Source organism: Bactrocera dorsalis, chromosome 2 (genome assembly GCF_023373825.1).
Source record: "Bactrocera dorsalis isolate Fly_Bdor chromosome 2, ASM2337382v1, whole genome shotgun sequence".
Classification (NCBI taxonomy): Eukaryota; Metazoa; Arthropoda; class Insecta; order Diptera; family Tephritidae; genus Bactrocera; species Bactrocera dorsalis.
This window is the reverse complement of record NC_064304.1, coordinates 24881782-24903221: the sequence shown is the minus strand read 5'-3', so window position 1 is coordinate 24903221 and position 21440 is coordinate 24881782. Positions and strand designations below refer to the sequence as shown.

General features: G+C 34.4%; 1 protein-coding gene across 7 annotated transcripts in view; it reads right to left on the bottom strand.

Moving 5' to 3' along the window:
- Positions 1–21440, bottom strand: part of LOC105231074 (serine/threonine-protein kinase 32A) — a 198607-nt gene that overhangs the window by 73614 nt on the left and 103553 nt on the right. The window lies entirely within an intron of this gene.

Below are 21440 nucleotides of genomic sequence, written 5' to 3'. Positions count from 1 at the left end.
ATCAGATTGCGATGATGCGGTGGAATACCAGGCCTCTACAAATAATTTTCAATTTCCACTGGTAATTCACGGTGTCGTCTTCATTGTCAGACGATCGATCGATTTGTATGATTGCAAGTCTCCTGGAATTTGACTTTGTATTTTGTGGCAGCTAAGATTGCTCGTACACTCAAGGAATCGTACTTACGACAGTTTGGGCCAATGTTCGTATAAACATTCGTGATGAGTCCATCTTTCGTGAATTGATAAACGGCATATGGGATTGATATCAGACCATGGCGAAAGTATCAATCAGTATTGGCCCATTTTCCAATTCTTAGCGTATATGCAATGTAAAATGTCTTCGGCAATGTAATTTTTGGGTCGTATCCCATAACGCGGATTTGAAGGCTGATCATCGCGAAAATGTGTGTGAACTTCAGTGGCATTCGTTTTTCGGGTGGATTGTGTAAGTTTCATTCTAATGCATTAGTTTGAGAACACACCTGGATGTCCATCTACTGGATGACCCTGCTTTCTGCGTAACAATTTCTTCGATGATGCATCCCATGTATAATAACAACGTATTTCGAATAGAGCAATGTTCTCACAAACGGATCACTGACGGAAGTTGAGAAAAAACTCGCTAATGTTAATTTTGTTGATGGTGGTGTTTCTGTTGACTGTACTGATTTCTGGTTGAAATATCCTCTTTGGTCATTCCCAAATTAACTTCGAGACGCACAACAGTCGGAAAACGTTCATGAATTTCAAAAGAAATATCCTACAAAGCACTTTATTTCAGTTCACGTATCGACCGTGTCGTTTAAAACCAATAACCGCCATGTTGCTTCCTATGGTGACGTATTTACAAAAGAATTTTATCGATTACACCAAACTACAATACGCAACATTCACATGACTTTTGAATGTGAATTAGACAATAGTGGCGAATATGGTACGACCCATTTGTTGTCAACTTTGATGTGTTGTTAACTTCGATGTTTACGCCGATAGAGTGGATATCCATCATTTCCAGCTTGTGTTTCAGAAAGCACATGGATAATGTTTTCGCGCATTTATTGTCAGGCATACCAACCATATAATACTGGATCTTTCTCTGCATCATTTATTTCCGCAGAAATGAGTTCATCAATTTGATCTGGTGTGACAACTATCCACCATCCAAAGAAGAATATGTACGTGCGACAAACCTCTCTTTTGCCACTCAACAGAGTACATTTAGCATCTAAACAGTACCACAATATACCTATCCTACTCCAAGATAAACTCCATGAAACATCGTAACTGTTGTTTGAAAGTCGTGCTGTGACATCGTGACGATCGCTTGCTTATTGACCGCGATCCATATTCCGCACGTATGTCACCGCATCCTGGGAGTACTTCTTGCCTTTCCTTGCCTTTGGCTGCCATACTTTGATGGACCGATATTAGAGCGACCTCTTCGTGGCTTCGTAACAAATTTAAATCTGCAATTGACCTCTTTGTGTGAAAACGCACGTAAAGTTTTCACTGAATAATTTTTCTTTTGAATAGCCGGAATAAAAAAGCAAGCGACCGAAATTGAACTATTCAAATAATTTACAAATCAAAATATTGAAAGACAAAACAAACAAAAATTGAAAAAAAAAAATTGTGTGGAAAAAAAGTTACTTTTTGGAATATCCTAAAAAAGAAGTATTCTCCTTGTTTGGGCGGAGGACCTATTCCGAATTGGTGGTAATCCCCGAAATCGGTCCAGGCGTTCTCTAGTTATAAGTGTAGTAACTAACATCACTTTCTTTTATATACATAGATATTAAGCGATGTGATAAAAACTTGATGCACAGATGTCGCCTTTTACTTTGGCATCGTTTTGTTTAATACACGTTTACGCCAATTTAAAGTTTGAATATTGGATACTGCGATGGGAGCGCCATCTATCGGTCAAACATTCCAAATTTAAAAATTGATTAAAAATGAAAAAATAATTTAAAAAACATTTTCCAGTGGACCAAATTGTAAATATAAACCATTCCCGAATCTCCTTGAACGTACACACAAAATTTCATCAAAAATGGCCCATCCGTTTAGGAGCAATTCCAAGGCAAACACACGGCCAGAAGATTTATATATATAAAGATAAGCGAATTTTTGGTTGCTGATAAATCAGTTTAAATTTTTGTTAACAAACGATAGCTGCAACAAGGCTACATTGATATTTGTACATATATCTGTATGGTTCAGGGATGTCTAGATATTGGTAAGCCCTTGCGTTGTATTTGTGACGATCTGGACAAGAGCATGGCGAGGAGGGATAAAATTCATTGGAATGATCTGTCGGGATGCAAAACTGCAAGAGTCATGTGCAAAGCGCTAGATCAAAAATACACAAAGTTCCATCTCATTGTTAAGAGAGGTTTAGTTAATGAGGCCAAGAGGCCAACTGAAATTCACTTCTAGCGTTGGTTTCCTAAATGATGACTACTTTTAATGAACTACGTAAAAGCAATCACTCCATAATGCATCGCTAAGGACCAAAACTGGTGCATGCAAGGCTCACCAATCTATCAGAAAAACGTAACCGAACCTATTATATATGTATGAATGTTTGTGGTAAATTTATTTTTAAGTATCTTTTGCCTAATAATAATTATTAATATCGCTGCTTGTAGGACGTGTCGAAAAATGTTTGTAATAACAAAGTGAAATATTACAAACATATGTACATGTACATATATTTATTTGTAGGTAGACGGTGGGCTTGAAACTTTCTCTATATTAGTAGTTTGTCTAACCAAGTCATCAAGTTTATCAAACTAATTGGAGGATTTCTTTAGTTGTGTGGAGAGTGTGTTGCGCCGCGTAAAGCTTTGACGATTAAAAAGTTTGACGGCCATCATCTAATGACATTTTAGTCAATCGACAGCTTATCTGAACTAAGTTTGGTAGACAAACTAAATTTGCACTAAAAGATTTGTTTCAATTCATTCCTAGCTATCAAATTATATTATAAATAAAAGAAATGCCGCAGAATTTATCAGAATATGCTATGAGTTTTCCGTATGGCAGAAAACATCAGTTCTACTTTACTGTAGCAGTATTTATAAATTGAACAGAAAAAAATACCCAACAATAATTAATTCCTACTTTATATTTTAAACCTTAAATATATATGGTTTATAGATAGATGTAAATAATGTTCATGAATAATCTTATATATAATAGAAAAACGAGAAACAGCGCTTCACCCAAATGGAGTTAAAGTGTTATTGTATGGTATACTTGGCAATCCATTACGAATATATCTTAATTTCCTTTCAAAATGTGTTATTAACTACATTATGTCTAAATCAATTTCTGTTTTAGTTTAAGTGAAATATTTCATATAACAAAATGTGTTCACGCATACGCACTGGTATCCACTTGTCTGAAATTTTCACTATATATGCATTAGAGAAATATAAGTAGCAATATATTAATACCCCAAATACATACTTGTATATTTTTTTAGTGGATAGCAATAAAATCTCTTCACTGTTTGAGTTGATAGGTACGTTTAAAATGAAGGCGAACAAGTGAGCCTGAAGCACAAATTCACGAATTCAGTTCTGTTGTGTGTTCAACCGTCATTCTTGTTTAGAACTGAGTCCAGGGGTGCTTAGCTTGTCTACGGTAAGAGCCATGTTTTTGAACACATGTCTCATACATATGTTCTTGGAAAATTGTGTTGACTTATATAAATATATATGCATTTTAATGTACACGTATGTATGTATGTATAACAGCAATATATGAATAAATCGTGTTATTTTTTAATAAATCCTTCAGCTGCGCTTTCGGCTATTTAAGAATTGTTGGCCACTTTTGGGTTTTTAATATGAAATAACAAATATTTTGAATTTTGTGTAGATTCTCTGGAGAAAAGAAAACAAAATCAACTGTGGTATGTTTGCTACGTTGGCCCTTGATTAATTCTTATTTGCTTCACGTTATAAATTATTCATATTTTGTTCATGTTGGTTGATACTTACTTACGTAAGAAGAGACACAGAAAACTTCGTAATAGACTTTGTTGGAATATTTCAAATATGTTGGATGTATTATAGACATATTTCTTAAAGATATGTACAGTTCAAATTCTGGTGAAAAGTTTGTGGCAAGACTTTCTAGGAAATCAGTCCTTTGAAAGATTTTTTTGAACCCATCATTCTGTACAGGAACTTTTTAGTTTTCGACAAATTGTTGTTAAATTGAAAAAGGAACAAAACTTGGTCAAGAGAAAAGATTTAATTTATTATACATCACAACCTCAAGTGTTTCGGGTACACTTCAAATTCAGAATAAAAAAACGACAACTTAGTACCCATAACGTCAGTAACTTATCAAAACTCCTTATTGCTTTAAAGGATCAAACTTTTGCCTTTTTGCTTACAAAAAAATTGAAGTTTATATAATATTTTTTACCTTTAAGTTAATACATATTCACATATGTTTTCACGTGCAAGCATGCGCCAGGCAAATTGTAATCAATCTTCCGATGAATATTTCAAACACCTGTTTATAGACTGCTCATCAGCCTGTAGACGCAGGATATAGGCCCTTAGATCTGTGCATCCAAATAGGGATCACATCGCCTCAATAACACTCGTGAGGATGCTGGAGTTTATTCGTGTGCTGGGTCTATGTGATTCGTTGTGACTGAATCAATTAACTCTACCATTTAAGATATATTTCAGAATATCAAATGAATTGTTTGAATTTTGTGAAATGATTATAAGAGCTTGAGAAACAAAAAAGCTCCCACACACCAGCATCAAGCTTTAAGGCTATTAAAAATACCTCCATATGTTTCTGTTGTATCTATGTGTATGAAAATATGCACTTTCTACTTTATAAACTTTTTTTTGCAAAGTCCGTTGTATTTATGAGCCAACATGGAGAGTACTAAAATCTTTTATGATTTTTCAAGCAACTGCTGGTTTCAGTTGCGAGAGCGAAAGCAGACTAAATTGCTGCCGGCAATAAAAAAAACACAAAAGCGAGTGGTATACATCCAATTGTAATTTCTCTAGCAAATAACTCGGAAGACAAGTAAAAGAAAAAATGAACTATTTCCACTTTTCCTACTGCTTGCAGACATTATTTATTAGTGATGTACGTTGCAGTAAAATATTGTTTACTTACATCTAAGAATTCCATGAGTTTTGCGCCCACAATGTCTACCATACAGTATTTACGGTGGAGGAAATATTATTGCAGTTTGTCAACGAGGATGATAAAAATGCCATCAAAGTATTTTTAATATGTTTACAGTTGAGTGTGTGGGATTCTTGGCTATTTCATGCAATCATACACATTCACCCACACCTCAAAAAACGAATACCACATTGTGCTAAAATATATTAAAGTCATTTTCGGTGTGCAAATAGGTGATTCATAAGAATGTGAAAACTTTGAAAACACCCACACACATGCAAACGCATATGTTGTATCAGTTGTAGGTATAAATTTGTATATGCAAGTATATCAAAATGCAAAACAATGGCGATGATAAGTGAATTCAGTGCAACTGTCTATGTTTTGTTGATATTATAAAGCCTAGAAATATTGGAATATTCAAATTGTGCATAGCTGCTTTTGAGTTCTAGGTCATAAGCAAAATGAAAAGGAATACCAGAAGTTCGTTCAGATCAGAAATATTTCAAAAGAGAAAAATAATTTTACACACTTTCTAAAGCTCTACAAAGAGCATGTAAATATTGGTTAAAAAGTTCCTAAGCAAGCATACAAAAAGTATCTTCTTTATACTTGTATTTGCTATACATGTAAAATAACATATTATACAAACAATAAACATAACTATATATGTATATGTATTTGTCTATGTGAAAGTGCAATATATTTAACTTTGATAACGAAAATCCTTATTGACCTACTCTCACGTCTACTCATATTATGTAATATTATTTATTTATAATATGTATTTTCGTTGATATATATATGTTTGCTTAAAATGACTGTATATAGATTTATCTACTGAAGAAAAGGTGATGACTCTTTCATCAGCATATGAGTAGTTAAGTAAACACGGAAGAACAAATACACGTTGGCATAGAAAGTTCTAAAAGGATTTAGGAGCAATTCAAACAATTTTGCTTTCATAGCACCGGATTTTCAACCACAGGTGTCTTTTGTGCTTATTGAAGGCTTCTTTGATGTGAAATTTGTTGTGATTAAAATTTATCCTCTGATCGAGAACGAGAATAATTTGCATAGATCATGCGAAAATATATCAAGGTTTAAATGCCAAGGAATGGCAAAAAATAGTAATTACATAAATTCATATATGCGGTTACTTAAATCAACCAGTTTGTTTATAGCAGCTGCTTAAGGAGTTAGGGGTAGTCAGAATTTCAAAATTTTTTTATTTTTTTTTTTGCATTTTCGCTAAATGTAATATCTTAAAAATATGCTCTGAAAATTTCACGTTGATCCGATAATTAGTTTTTGAGTTATTCGACGAAGAGAGCTCGGGCACTTCAAGGCGCTAGTGTGAAACTTTAAACGCGTTTTCTCAAAACTATGTTTTTTGAACTGGTGAAAACTGTAACTCGAAAACCGCTCAGTCGATTTTAATGAAATTAATACAGCTTTTGGAATACATAATAAACTCGGGCCTGATGGAAGGATTTTTTTTTTCAAAAATTTCGATTTTTCAAGTCCAATTAACTACTGCTTTTTTCCCAAAAATTTAGAAAATTTTCCTGAGGCCGCCATTTTGTTAATTTTTGAAAAAAATATCTTTCAATCAGGCCCGAATTTATCTATTTATAGAACTAATTTTTTTTGTCCGATTGATTTTAGATGAATCTCCAAGGACTTATGTTTGTCACCGCAAGTACCTTTTTTGGAACTGGGTCAACACAAACAATTACAACTTAGGAAATTAATTTTTTTTTTTAATTTTTGTGACTTCAAGTCAACACATTCTATAATAATGCCATTTTGTAAAATAACACGAGTTAATAGCAAAAACAATACTGAAAATTCTCACCTTTTTCGTACCTCTGACTACCCCTAACCCCTAAAATCGATACACTTCAGTAGTCGTTCCGATTTTTACATTGAATAAAAATATCGAAGAATTTTTCTAAAATTCTCTATATCTAACCCAATTTCGTGTGCGGAATCGTTGCGAATGTTGGAGAAGGCTTACAGTGATTCAGTTCTATCAAATACACAAGCATACGAGTGGTATAAAACCTTCAAAGGCAGTCGAGATGTCCTTGAAGACAAGCCTCGTTCTAGACGACCGACGACCTTCGAACTGTTCAACTGGTGAAAATATATATTAAAAACATAAAGGTACAAGTGTTAGAGAGGTAGCAAGAGAGCCAGTCCTTTCGCGTGATTTTTATGTGTGTATATTTTGGGTATGAAATGCATACTTGCTCGACTCGTCCCGATATAGCTGAATTTTTTTCAATAAAAGTACCGTGACTTGATATCTTCACGAAATTTGACTTGGATTACTGCTTAAGGAAATAAAATAATCTCCAAAAAAATTGTTCAGAACGGATGACTATAGCATATATGTAGCTTCCATACAAACTGGACACATAGTTACTAAAAGAAATGCACCTCTAAAGAGTATATTAGCTTCGGTGCAGCCGAAGTTAACGTTTTTTCTTGTTTTGAAAGAAAAATTAATGAATGAATGCATATAAATCTAACCAAAAAAAATTTAGGCTTTGGATTTTCTTACATATTTATTTACTTACAATTATTTGTCCAGTTTTTCTGTTAGTGGAAGAAATTAGGCGATAATTTACATAAACATTTATTTTTCCGCATTCTCTCCACTTTCTCATAAATATTTTATTGTACCACCCATAAGTTCAGCTTAAGTTAATATTTCAAACGCTCGGTATGACCGTACGACCGCTTTTGATGACTTATTTTTCTGCACCTGAATTCATGTTTTACGACCTTTTGTTATCTTTCGCTCCCTTTGTCCATTTTGAGTTGACGCATTGCGGAGTAAGATGAAGTAAGCGAACAACGGTGTTTTATGAAAATTGTTGAGAGTGTAAATATTTTCAGCAATCAGCTGGCTTGTAGGGACAGCAAGTTGTCATGTGTGGCTTATCGACATTTGAAGATATCGCTTGCACATACTTTTGCGAGCACATTCCGATGTAGACATATTCATATATGTATACACATGCATGTATTCAAGTATCATAAAGCAAAAACTTATTGTTTTATCACTGAAAAATGAGTAATTTAACAGGTTCGCAAATTAATTGAACTTGCCAAATATGATGGTCTTCTACCTTTTTTGCTCCCCAAACTTTTTCGCATTCTCAACAAAGTTTCAATAATCATCTGATAGATATTATATCCAAATACTACTATATTAATAATTATATATTCAAACTGTGAAGTCCTGAATATTACAGTGAATACACTTAGACTTCAATGCAAACAGCAAATCACAATAAATTATCACGGGAAACCTGAATTTAGAAACATTATTATTTCAATAGATTTTATGGCTAAATTAATTAACCAAGTTACTCGCGCAGACTGCTGAAATGTCAAGTGTAACGATCACCAACAAACAAGTACTTGACATGGTAGTTCAAGATGCTCAAAGCATTGAGTAAAGCCTACTAAAGCAGATTGTGGTTGCATGTGCGTTACGGTACTTTCACACATATATAGTATATATCAGCGAAGGAACAATGATGAACTCAACTCTCTTGCATATAAAATACATACATACGTATCCACATGTATATAAGTATACATATGTATAAGATGCCATTAGTTCATAATAATCTGGAATTTATTTAGACATTCTAATGTTACTAGATAATGACTGAGATAGAGACTGCATATATGTGCTGTTATAATGTTCGAATGCCTTTGCTGTAAACCAACCCGTTAAATGAGTGGCCCATCGCATATTTCAGTGTGCTTTCCATGAAAGTAAATAAAGGAAGCAGGCGTTTGTGCTCGCCTCGCATTTGAGGCGCCAGACATTAGGTAGCAGGGTTCATCCACATTTGACCTATTTGTGTTTAGGATTAAATATCCATTTTTGTTGAGATAAACAAGCACAGCATAAGGCATGAATATATACAGATATAACATATAAAGACCAAACCTACCAATTACTGAACGCATTTGGAGTGGGATTTTATACCGAAGAAGCGTTTTTGGAGTTCTGTTTGAACTCACTTCTCCACCATAGGCTCTTCATCATAAAATCGATGTCATGTTGATGAAATATACCAGCAAACTCCAAAACATTACTCTCAACATTTTTTATTATTTACATGTGCTCGTTCTATATTTTATATGTCTGGTGTTAAATTGAAGTAAACACATGTAGCAATTAAGCATTTATAAATTTAATATATTCTCGAGTTAAAAGTTCCAGGAGATGTATAATAATAATGTGATAATTTATTCCGACAGTTCTTAATTACATTCATGCATTTTTTGTCCTCGTTTGGTATTACACGCGCAGATAGGGCAAACTTTGTTGCTGAACACCAACAATTTGTCATATTAATTTTGTACACAGAAAATTTTCTTTGTTTTTATTAAATTTCCTTAAGTCATTGCACTTCATTATATTTGATATTTTCTCACAGCAAGCAGCGCTCAGGTATTAGCACAGAAAAATTTATGGTCGGTGAGGTATGGTACATAATTTATATTCACTTTGTACCAACATGACCGGACGTATACTTAACATCATAATGAATTATTATTTACTCGCTCGCTGCTTTACGTCGCCAGCAATTCACTATTTTTTTCTAACAAATAAAGAGGCATGTAAAGTAAGATAAAAGTGAAGTAAAGCAGGTACAAAACTTATTGCATTCGATTCCACACATTCATACGTATGTGGTATTTATGTGTGCGTACACATCTACTCTTAAGTGGACGAGTAAATATTCCATGATAGCAGCTAGTAGCTAAGCCGATGAAATCTGTTGTACATTAATTTTAGTCATAAATTACAGCAGGAAGCTCAACTAGTGCAGAGTTAAGTGCAGACTTCAGGCGATGTCAGTGACACGAAATGGGTCGCTATTCACTATTCTACAGTTCGCAGATTGGGTAAAAGATCGTTTGACCGAGGATGGTCAATTTTACCGAAAAATCATCTTTTCAGACGAGGCTCATTTCCACCTCGAAGGTTACGTTAACAAGCAGATTTGTCGCATTTGGGGCACAGAAAAGCCGCACGTAATCGTCGAGAAACCAATGCACCCAGCACGAATCACTGTATGGTGAGGATTTTGGTCTGGTGGAATCATCGGCTCATTTTTCTTCGAAAATGAAAAAGGAACCGTAACCATCAATGGTGAGTGATATCGCGCAATGTTAACCGAATTTTTCTTCAAGCAAATTGAAGAGGAAGACTTGGACAACATTTGGTTCCAGCAGGACGGCGCTACGTGCCATACAGCAAACTCTACACTCAATCTTTTACGCCCAATCTTCGAAATTTAAAATTTTATATGGCCCACCCTTTATTAACAAGCGGCAAGTGGCTACCAGAAAGTGCGTAATGCTTAAAGTGCAATGAAGCTATTTAGGTTACCTTAGTTCATATTGTGCATAGCCCAGTTCTAATAAAGCAACGATCATTAATAAATAGATCCATTACAGATAATTTTAAGCTTTCATAATGTGCATAACCAACAGCCTTGCTTTTTCACGTCAAAATGCAAAAAATCAGTTAATTTGAGCAAAATTGCCTTCGCTTACGGCAAATTTTTAACGAAGGTCATTCACTCATACTCACACATACATATAGTGCGTACATGTGTGTTTTATTCTGCGTACATTGCTTCAATGTACATATGTATATACTGGCACTTCTTTCATAGACATGTAAAGAAAATTGAAATTGACGATAGAAGATAGCGGAAGCTTAGTACATCCCGAGGACAATACACAATAACAAAAATGATAATAATGTAAATACTTTTTATACTCTAGCAAGATGTTGGTACAGAGTATAATAGGTTTTTTTATTTAACGGTTATTAGTATCAACTAAAACTAAACTATACATGTTCAGGATGAGTTGAAATACGGTAGTCTGTCAACATATTTTTCCTGACATTATGGGACAACTGCCACGCCTACAAAACTGCAATAAACGAAAACTTATACAGCATCATACTTAAACTAAGTGAGATAAATACCCTTTATGAATGGGTCCATTAATATTTAAATGTACATACTCTCCAACCGCTGAAGCTAGTTCAACCAAGCCTTTTTCCTCTACTTTATGCACTACACTACTTGATTTCCATATCAAACTTTAAATTCCATCTGCCTCTTTGACTTCTAGTTAGTATACTTTGAAAAAGTGATTCCTTTATAAGTATTTAATCTTGTGCACATAAATTGCCGCCTTCGAGCAATAACTTTTGAACCCAGACATCAAATCTTCAGACCTCAGTGTATTTGGCTGATTTTTTACCGAACGTCCCCTCGTCATCAACGAGGCCTTCCTTACTTGTTTTATTTTATTTATTGTATTTGACTTGTGATCTAACAACTGAATAAAGTAAAAAAAGAAAAATAATCTCCAAAATGTATTGTATGTATGGCACAGCGACGCCATAAATTATGCGAAAAAAATTTCACCACGTGTTTTTAAGAAGTCCCTGGTCTTTCTATAATAACGTTTACTCCATCAACAAGAAAGTCAAGAAAGTCTTAATATATAATAACACTAGCTGACCCCGCAGCCGTTGTCCTGCGCGAAATTATGTGTTTTGAAATGAAAAGACAAAAATTCATATTTTATTGATAATCATTTATTTGCTATTTGTCTACATTTTTCTTCAATGTAACGCAGCTTGATAAACAAAAATTTTTGGTTTCTGTTCCGGTGTGTAAATGTACAGAGAAGATGGTTTTTCAACTCTTGAGCACGCCACGTATATCTGGCCGTGTGAAAAACATAGCATTTTCAAATGTATGCCACCCAGTATGCGACTATTCTGTTGATCGTCATTTTAAATTCAATTTTCACTGGAAACGGAATACTTTTGAACCGAAATGGCAAATCGTTAGAACTCAAAAGAAATCCGTAGAATCAAGCATTCTGTCCCTTATATTTGATAGGTGCATCACAATCAGATTGCGATGATGCGGTGGCATACCAGGCCTCTCCAAAGAATTTACAAATTCCACTGGTAATTCACGGTGTCGTCTTCATTGTCAGACGATCGATCGATTTGTATGATTGCAAGTCTCCTGGAATTTGACTTTGTATTTGTGGCAGCTAAGATTGCTCGTACACTCAAGGAATCGTACTTACGACAGTTTGGCCAATGTTCGTATAAACATTCGTGATGAGTCCATCTTTCGTGAATTGATAAACGGCATATGGGATTGATATCAGACCATGGGAAGTATCAATCAGTATTGGCCCATTTCCAATTCTTAGCGTATGCAATGTAAAATGTCTTCGGCAATGTAATTTTTGGTCGTATCCCATAACGCGGATTTGAAGGCTGATCATCGCGAAATGTGTGTGAACTTCAGTGGCATTCGTTTTTCGGGTGGATTGTGTAAGTTCATTCTAATGCATTAGTTGAGAACACACCTGGATGTCCATCTACTGGATGACCCTGCTTTCTGCGTAACAATTTCTTCGATGATGCATCCCATGTATAATAACAACGTATTTCGAATAGAGCAATGTTCTCACAAACGGATCACTGACGGAAGTTGAGAAAAAACTCGCTAATGTTAATTTTGTTGATGGTGGTGTTTCTGTTGACTGTACTGTATTCTCTGGGTTGAAATATCCTCTTTGGTCATTCCCCAAATTAACTTCGAGACGCACAACAGTCGGAAAACGTTCATGAATTTCAAAAGAAATATCCTACAAAGCACTTTATTTCAGTTCACGTATCGACCGTGACGTTTAAAACCAATAACCGCCATGTTGCTTCCTATGGTGACGTATTTACAAACGAATTTTATCGATTACACCAAACTACAATACGCAACATTCACATGACTTTTGAATGTGAATTAGACAATAGTGGCGAATATGGTACGACCCATTTGTTGTCAACTTTGATGTGTTGTTAACTTCGATGTTTACGCCGATAGAGTGGATATCCATCATTTCCAGCTTGTGTTTCAGAAAAGCACATGGATAATGTTTCGCGCATTTATTGTCAGGCATACCAACCATATAATACTGGATCTTTCTCTGCATCATTAATTTCCGCAGAAATGAGTTCATCAATTTGATCTGGTGTGACAACTATCCACCATCCAAAGAAGAATATGTACGTGCGACAAACCTCTCTTTTGCCACTCAACAGAGTACATTTAGCATCTAACAGTACCACATATACCTATCCTACTCCAAGATAAACTCCATGAAACATCGTAACTGTTGTTTGAAAAGTCGTGCTGTGACATCGTGACGATCGCTTGCTTATTGACCGCGATCCATAATTCCGCACGTATGTCACCGCATCCTGGGAGTACTTCTTGCCTTGCCTTGCCTTTGGCTGCCATACTTTGATGGACCGATATTAGAGCGACCTCTTCGTGGCTTCGTAACAAATTTAAATCTGCAATTGACCTCTTTGTGTGAAACGCACGTAAAGTTTTCACTGAATAATTTTTCTTTTGAATAGCCGGAATAAAAAAGCAAGCGACCGAAATTGAACTATTCAAATAATTTACAAATCAAAATATTGAAAAACAAAACAAACAAAAATTGAAAAAAAAAATGTTTATGGAAAAAAGATACTTTTTGGAATTATCCTAAAAAAGAAGTATTCTCCTTGTTTGGGCGGAGACCTATCCGAATTGGTGGTAATCACCGAAATCGGTCCAGGCGTTCTCTAGTTATAAGTGTAGTAACTAACATCACTTTCTTTTATATACATAGATATTAAGCGATGTGATAAAAACTTGATGCACAGATGTCGCCTTTTACTTTGGCATCGTTTTGTTTAATACACGTTTACGCCAATTTAAAGTTTGAATATTGGATACTGCGATGGGAGCGCCATCTATCGGTCAAACATTCCAAATTTAAAAATTGATTGAAAATGAAAAAATAATTTAAAAAACATTTTCCAGTGGACCAAATTGTAAATATAAACCATTCCCGAATCTCCTTGAACGTACACACAAAATTTCATCAAAAATGGCCCATCCGTTTAGGAGCAATTCCAAGGCAAACACACGGTCAGAAGATTTATATATATAAAGATTTAATAAAAATTTATATATTATATAATTTTATTTATTTAAATATTATTTAAAAATTTGAGTTGGTATACAAGTAGAGAGATTATGATTTTGAAAACGACTCGGAAATGTCTAGTAATATATTCAAAAACTCACATTATGTAATGTCAAGTGACAGGTAGCGCAATAGGTTTTCGCTCAAGAAAAGTACCTGCTTCCAGGTAGATAAGCTGGTTTTAGCTGAAATGTGTATATTACTTAACCTTGTAGCAGGTATTTATATGTAAACACAAAAGAATACGAACACCCCCGAAAACATTCGACAGCTGCAGGATTTGGTATAAATTCGGCGCGTAAGTAAAAATTTGTCACAAAGACTTCAGCAGCGCACCGACGAGTTTCAAAATTTATTAAACGCTCCTTGCACAAAGATGTCTTGCAACAGGGAAACACTTATGAAAAAATAAGAAATGTTAGCAGTAAAACAAAATAAATCTCTGAAGTTTATGAAATCATTACACACAAGAATTGTTGAGAACAAACTGCGAGAAAAGGAAGCGGCCAAAGAAGCTTTGAAGAAAGAGCAAGAATTGAAAAAATTAAAAATGTTAGCAGTAAAACAAAATAAATCTCTGAAGTTTATGAAATCATTACACACAAGAATTGTTAAGAACAAATTGCAAGCAAAGAAAGAGGCCAAAGAAGCTTTGAAGAAAGAGGAAGCGGCCATTTCGAGCAGCACACAAATTAACAGTCATAACGAGAATGATGAGAACAGCAAAAATCTAAATCATGCCGTTGAAGAGTTAGATGACCAGATGCGACCAGTAGCGCTGTTGTTGGATGAAACGAGTGTTTCCATAGGAAAAACCGTTATTTCATATACCTTCATTAAGGTTTAAATTAAAATGAAATAAATGGTTACTATTTAATATGATTACACAGCAATACTCGTATGTTTATTTTTTTATTTTTTAGATCTTCCTTTCTATTAAACGAAAGCAAACTTGAAAGAAAATAACAAATAATTTTGCAGGCCTAAAATAACCGAAAATATATTTTTGGAGTATAAAAACTATTCTTCCTTGAGAGAGTGTACAAGTTTGCATCTCTAGAAACTACCTTTGAAGTTTAAAAAAATTACACATCTACATTTACACTATCAAACCATATATGTGTTGCAAAATTTTGTACTTTAAAACCATTACGAAAGAACTGAATGAATTACAATCATATTTGGTATCACCTCATCATACTGATCTTCTGAATATACATATATAACTCTATATAAATCTCGAGTAGTTGTAGGTGTTAGATGAACAAAATATAATGCGCGAAATGTTACGAGACTATAAACAAATTTGATAAAGCGTAGGCTGACTTATATTGTTGATAAATAACGCTATTGCGAGATAAATGTGAAATTTGAGTATACGGGCTCGGTATAGTGATAAATAATAAGAGATATAGATTAGCTATAGGAAGAGGCTTTAGCAATAGCCAAACCTTCTTGTGGTTCAGGAAACGCAATTGACCATCCTACAATTGACCATCTTTTTTTGAAATTAAGCAGAAAATGCCGATCAAGATCATGTGATTTACCGCCTCTTTCACATATTATTTTCTCTGGTGGTATGTTAAATCAAAGGCCAACCAGCAACGCTCGAGGAGCTCGAAGCCAAAATTGAGCGTACTATAACCGAAATTCCAACCGGAACGCCGGCTCGAAAATTAGCATAAACGGTTAGAAATATGCAAACAGAGTCATGGTGGCCATTGACCGATCAGAAAATTTATAAGACATACCTAAATATACCCAACACGAAAATATATTTTGAACCAGTTAAAGCAAATTAGCAACACATGTTTAGAAAATAATCCTTTATAAATTTGATTGAAAATATCACTGCATGTTAAGTCTTGCTTTAGTGACTATAAATGAACCCTAAGTAATACCGCTTAATATTCAAGTTAACCGAAATGTAGAAATCCTAGCTTTTGCAACGGATGACAAAAGAGTCAAAACAAAATTAAGAAACAATGAAGCTCGTAGGGGGCTCTTTATTATAAAAGGCTCCGTTCGCCCCTTTGAGCTTAATATGTTAAATAATAAGTTTCACATAGACATAGATGGCGCCACTATCAACGAATCCATATGCTGACCAAAAAAGTCTAGGAAAACGTAAAGCAAAGTTGTTAGAGATCGTAGTAGCAGCTAATCTAAAAACATCAACTGCACGTGTACATCATATTATTTACGAATAGTTGGGTACAAGAAAGCTTTGTGAAAAATAGGTGCCACGGGAGCTCACTTTTGATAAAAAATAACGACGAGTTGATTATTCGAAGCAGTGATTGGAGATGTTCAAGCATTATAAGCCCGAGTTTCTGCGTCAATATATCAAAATAGATGAAACATGGATTTATCGCTTCATTCCGAAGTCCAATCGACAGTCATGAACCTACCCTAAAGCAAAATTATGGCGTCTGTATTTTGGAATGCAGATGGAATAATTTTTATTGAGTATCTTGAAAATGTAGGACCATCAACAACGACAGCTTTAAGGTTTTCATTCAATTTATTTCTTAAATATGAATTGAGTAATTATATTATTGAGCACACTTTTGACGATATAGGGTAATTTTTTCACGCAGAAATTTTGAAGCATAAGCCGATAACAGAGATCGTTGAAGACATGCTTCTTTCTGGACGATCATCGACCTCTTCAACTGATGAAAATATTAATATGAAAGATATAGTACTTGAAAATCTTTAGGCGAGTGTTAAAGAAATTGCAAGAGTGTTCGACATCTCACGCGATTCCGTTCGAATGATTTTAGTATAAGTCCTGTAAGTATGAGTCTTGCTCAACTCATCCCGATAAACCCAAATTTTTTTTTTTCAAAAAGAGTACGGTTGCGAACGAATTTCAAGTCAAAAGCGCAATGAATACCATCGCTTAACAACCGTATTCGCCAGGTTGGGCTCCGCGGGGTTTTCAGTGTTCCTCAACCTGAAATTGTCGCACCATTGCACTATGGTTCCTAGGACCACATTTTCTGGCCAAAATTCCAATAACTGTAATATAGTTTTGAAATTTTGCATATATATAGTAAATAGGGTTTATAGATGGAATAGGAGAGTTTAAAAAGCCGCCATGCGCATCTATCTAATATACAGTGACTCAAACAAATGACCCCGTGGGGAATATTTTGCCATAGCAAGAATACTTTCCTTTCGATTTTTTTTTAAGTTTTTTATTAAAATATAAATCAACACAAATAGCGCAAATCAACGTTAAACATTCTGCACAAAATTTCAAAAAATTCGATGAGTTTTCCCAAAATTTTGAACCTTGTATTTAGAGAAACATTCTGCACAAAATTTCAAAAAATTCGAAGAGTTTTCCCAAAATTTTGAACCTTGTATTTAGAGCTTTAAAACAAATTGCGAGTACGCAGCCCAATGAATTTTGGTATAAGGAAGTACACGTTTTAGTCGGCTCAGACTGCGCAATGATTTTAACAATATTTTTAAAAACTTTTTTAGTATAACGTATAAATTTTTTTAAATTTTCGTTGATTTGTAATAATTATCGTATATTCTCTTGGAAACTTTCAACTACAAAAACAATTTTCGTTATACGAAAAATATTCTCTAAAGCTGTGGAAAATTTTACAAAATAGGTTTGAAATTTAAATAATTTCTGATTTTTATTGGGTGATATTTTTATAATATTTGTATGTATGTTTAAACTTATTACCGTTAGTACTAAATAATAAAATATTTTTTAGTTAACATATAAGAAGCTAACACCAGCGTAGTAACATATGTACATTAAATAAATTGAATCATTTTCTAATTCTAAATTATTTAATAGCTCTTCGTATCCACAGTTAAAGCCCGAATTGCCTTCGTCGTTCTCATTATTTTCATCAACGTCGTTTGCAGAAAATGTATCAGCGTCACCATCCGCAGAGCTTAATAAAGCAATAACTTCCTAAGGAAGTTGCATTCGTTTTTGTTTTTTATGCGTTTGTCGAGGCTAATGCTAGAAATTAAAGGATCTGATGTGTCAAAAGCTCTATTAATCACGTCAGTTAGATTGCTAATTCGGCGGTTTTTCCGAGCATGATGTACCCTATCCGATTTATAAATTTTATTTCGCGATTCTGAGGCTTCTTCACCAAAATAACCAATTGGAAGTACCATGTTTTCGATGATCTTTTTGGAGTGAACTAAGACTTTGTGCACAGTTGCTGTCATCGGGCTCCAGGGATATTTTTGCATTATAAGTTAGGCGGTCCGGAAGCAGAATAATTCAAACTTTGCCAAGTTTAATGGAAGTTGGCAAGATAAACATATTAATATTATCTTTAAATTGTATATAAGTTCCTTGTTTACACCAATAATTTCAGCAAATAATTCGTGATTTCGTCAAATACAACCTATAATTTATTTCAATTGTTTTCTCATCGTCAATTTTTATTTTAAAGACCTCTAATTTGTCCAGTTCCGCTTTAATATCGTTGTTTTCTTTAGTTATTGTTTCTTTAGTTTCTTTAATATACTCAAGTTTTAAAGGACGACAAAATCTTATAGACTGTGGTGTCCGATTGTACCACAAAATTGTGCCGTTTTCGTCACTCATACATACGTAATGGAGTAATTGTAGTGGCAAGAAGCGATGAATCAATTTGATGTGATTGAGTTGAATATTTCTGCTTGAAATTAGAATGACCTGTACTGCTGTCAAATCCATAGTTTACAATTAACTCCACTTTCAAAAAGGTTTCTTTCCTATCCTCCATCACCGCGACCATAACATCTCTTTGTAACGGGTGATTTTTTTGAGGTTAGGATTTTCATGCATTAGTATTTGACAGATCACGTGGGATTTCAGACATGGTGTCAAAGAGAAAGATGCTCAGTATGCTTTGACATTTCATCATGAATAGACTTACTAACGAGCAACGCTTGCAAATCATTGAATTTTATTACCAAAATCAGTGTTCGGTTCGAAATGTGTTTCGCGCTTTAATTTTGTTCAGCGATGAGGCTCATTTCTGGTTGAATGGCTACGTAAATAAGCAAAATTGCCGCATTTGGGGTGAAGAGCAACCAGAAGCCGCTCAAGAACTGCCCATGCATCCCGAAAAATGCACTGTTTGGTGTGGTTTGTACGCTGGTGGAATCATTGGACCGTATTTTTTCAAAGATGCTGTTGGACGCAACGTTACGGTGAATGGCGATCGCTATCGTTCGATGCTAACAAACTTTTTGTTGCCAAAAATGGAAGAACTGAACTTGGTTGACATGTGGTTTCAACAAGATGGCGCTACATGCCACACAGCTCGCGATTCTATGGCCATTTTGAGGGAAAACTTCGGACAACAATTCATCTCAAGAAATGGACCCGTAAGTTGGCCACCAAGATCATGCGATTTAACGCCTTTAGACTATTTTTTGTGGGGCTACGTCAAGTCTAAAGTCTACAGAAATAAGCCAGCAACTATTCCAGCTTTGGAAGACAACATTTCCGAAGAAATTCGGGCTATTCCGGCCGAAATGCTCGAAAAAGTTGCCCAAAATTGGACTTTCCGAATGGACCACCTAAGACGCAGCCGCGGTCAACATTTAAATGAAATTATCTTCAAAAAGTAAATGTCATGAACCAATCTAACGTTTCAAATAAAGAACCGATGAGATTTTGCAAATTTTATGCGTTTTTTTTTTTTAAAAAGTTATCAAGCTCTTAAAAAATCACCCTTTAGTATACTAAGCCTATCTGCTGTGTGTTCAAGCAATCTTTTCAATGGAACTTTTGCCAAATTTTCGTTAACTACTATTACCTTCGGTCTGCATGCACATTTCTTACTTAATACTTCTTTGTAAGAAGGAAAGATATCACAATTTCGGCTAAGACTTTCCTCTCGAATATTTATATATTGTTGTTTGGTAAAGCTATTTTCCAACAAGAAAGCCAACCCCTCTTCAGCAGACATGTGAATTGGGCATTTCTCGTCGGTTTTATTTTCTACTAGTTTTCTTATTTTAGACATTTCATTTGAGTTGTTTAAAGTCCTTTTTAAAGTTACAGCCAAATCTATTTGACCTCTTTTAACGGGCAGCCGTAGACGCAGCGAACACCATTAAGTCAATATTGTCGCCTTGCTGTTTCGATAATTCCGCAGCTTCTCTTCTTTGCGTTCTTGCAGATTTTCCATTAAATGTAAGGGATTTACGGCCTACTTTTGATGTGCTTGGTATAAAATATGACAACTCCGGTTTCATTATTTCGGTTTTTGTTAAAAGCCAGTGTGCATTTTGTTTCAAAAATACATCTACACGCCGATGACATTTTCCCCATCTGTCATTAATATATTTAGATATAATTCTATTTTTTTCCTTTAAATAGACTGTGTATTTATCGGAAACGTCAATTGCAATAACGTTTTCTAACAAAAAATCAAAAACTGCTGTCTGTCTAAGGCACGTGTTTGCCTCCTCCTTCCATACTTCAAATAAATCAGCAAATCGCACGGAGTAGTGGTCTAAGAAAAATGTGAATTATTCAAAAATCGCAAAAAAGAGCAAAATAATTTTTTGCACACAAACTCCAAATTGAGTTATTTATACAATCACAAAGTACCAAGACTACCAACTGCTACCAATTTTTTTAAGCTCTACGTAAAGTTGAAAAATATTACTTAAGCCAAAGTTAATATTTAAATAAATTTTTTTCAAACTTAACAACATTTGAATGTATTAATATTCGAGAAACAAAATATAATTACCTTTATTGTTAGTTTCCATTTTTTTCTTTTAGTTAATTTTAATTTGTTTATAAAATATTCAGTTTTGAGTTTCAGCCAAATTTCACCACTTGTATAAGCAAATAGGCAAAGTTACAATTTAACTGCTGACCACATAACGGTAAACCGATTAAAGGGAAAACAAAATATGCAATTAACTCATGCGAAGTATCAGCTTAGTGATGATAAAAAAAACAGACGAAAAATCGGAACTTTTAAAAATCGATTTTGGCCAGAAAATGTGGTCCTAGGAACCATAGTGCATTGACCTCGTTTTCAGTTGATCGAAAAGGCAAAACAAAATTCACTAAAGTAGCTGAAGTCCATTACATCTGGTGGGGATTACTTTGAAGGCGAAAAAATAAATATTGTTGAATA